The 1,896-nt window shown below is 40.0% G+C and overlaps 1 pseudogene; it reads left to right on the plus strand.

Annotated features, from left to right (window-relative positions):
* The first annotated feature begins 1,450 nt into the window (after positions 1 to 1,450).
* Positions 1,451 to 1,569, plus strand: LOC129888051 (5S ribosomal RNA; annotated as a pseudogene).
* Positions 1,570 to 1,896: the final 327 nt, after the last annotated feature.

Genomic DNA, 1,896 nt, shown 5'->3' on the forward strand with positions numbered 1-1,896 from the left:
TATTGCGATAACACATACTTTCATCAAGCTATCACTATCATAGTACCAAAGGTTGGGATTACCTGTAGCATAAGGAGCAGGTACGGATACTTGTGTTTTACTTTCTCCTCCGCTTCCCAGGTCATCTCTTCATGATTTTTATTTCGCCACAATACCTTGACAAAAGCTACATCCTTAATTCATAATCTTCTACTTCGCCAACCCAGGATGGCGATAGTTTGCTTCTCGTAGGATAACTCCTTTGTAACCTAGATACCCTCTACGGGATATACCCGGGATAGATTACCAATATACTTGCAAAGTATTAATATATGGAATATTGGATGTACCATTTCCACATTTACTGGTAAGTCCAGCTCATAGGCAACCTTGCCTATTCAGTAGAGGATCTGATAAGGTCAATATATCTAGGACTAAGGTCCCCTTTCCTGCTGGATCTCATTACTTTCTCTGTGGGGGGTACCTTTGAAAATGCCCAATCATTAATTTGAAACTCTACAAGTCGACGTTGATTACTTACATATGACTTCTGTCGAATCTAAGATGCTAACACTCTCTCCTGAATAAGCTTCACCTTCTCGATGGCTTATTAAACCACGCCTGGGCCCATTAGTCGCGTTTTACCAACATCAACCCACTAATTGATGACCTACTCTTTTTGCCATACCAAGTCTTTTTCGCGGCCATCTAGAGACTAGAATGATAGTTGATGTAGTAAATACTCTTGACAGGTAGTAGGCAATTATCCAAGCTACCTTTGGAGTCAACCATATAGGCTCGCAACACCTCTTCTAGCATTTAGCTAGTAAGCTTAGTTTGTCCTTCATTCTAAGGGTACAATGGTGTACGAAGACCTATCTATCTTCCCAATCTCTTCTTGGACTGATCTTCAGTAGTTAACTGTAACTCGGGCTCCTTCATTTGAGAAAATAGCTATGGGAACTCCGTAAAGTCTCACCACCCTCTTGACCTATAATTTTACACAATCTCGATTAGACAGGTAGTCCTTGATTGAAGGAACATGAGCTGATATTGTTAATCTACGGATAACATTCCATATAGAATTATCTGTCCAGGGAGTGCAAAGTGAGTCTTGTAGCTAAGGTCGTATTGTGGAATCTTCAACCTCGTATATTAATTCTTGCCTTCTTTAGATGACATCAACTGGTACCCTCGCCTTTTGGGTTTTGCGTTTTGCCCACCAGAGTTGGCTACAAAGTTGTACTGAAGTCCCCTCACACAATGACTTGTATAGCCATTCTGTGGCTTGCCTTATCATTAAATGGTATTATGTTAAAGAATTTTGGCATACAAGTGCGCCATCTGTTAGTAATTGGCTAATCCTTCTTGTTTTTCTTAAGCTCTTTTACAATTCCCTTATCGTAACTTATAACACTCTAGGTACATAATCTCTTATCGTTGCTTCACCGTTAGTTCGGATTCTCCCATCTCGTGCGATCATAGCAACATTAACGCACCGGATCACACTAGAATTCTGAAGCTAAACATGCTTGGGTGAGAGTAATACTAGGATGGGTGACCCCCTAGGAAGTCTTCGTGTCACGTTCCATTGTCATCCTTGCAATAATGTGTGAAGGCACTCATCTTAGCCCAAGATTTATGTTAGCGTCTTCTAGCTAGTCTTCATGTCTTGCCTTGCCCTCTCTTCTTCTTTTTTACAACCGGTGTCAGGGTAGATCTTTAATTCAACCATGACTGTGTCCTTTTTGGCTATTTGATTTAACTTCTCTTCGTATTCCTCTGTAACATCTCCAAAATATCATAACTCTTTTTCATCATGTCTCTTCTGCATGGTCTTATGTTGTATATAACTATTTGTAGGTTGCACAACTACTCTTATACCACTGGTATAAAGTAAACACAGTCTTTTCATAT

Source organism: Solanum dulcamara, chromosome 4 (genome assembly GCF_947179165.1).
Source record: "Solanum dulcamara chromosome 4, daSolDulc1.2, whole genome shotgun sequence".
Classification (NCBI taxonomy): Eukaryota; Viridiplantae; Streptophyta; class Magnoliopsida; order Solanales; family Solanaceae; genus Solanum; species Solanum dulcamara.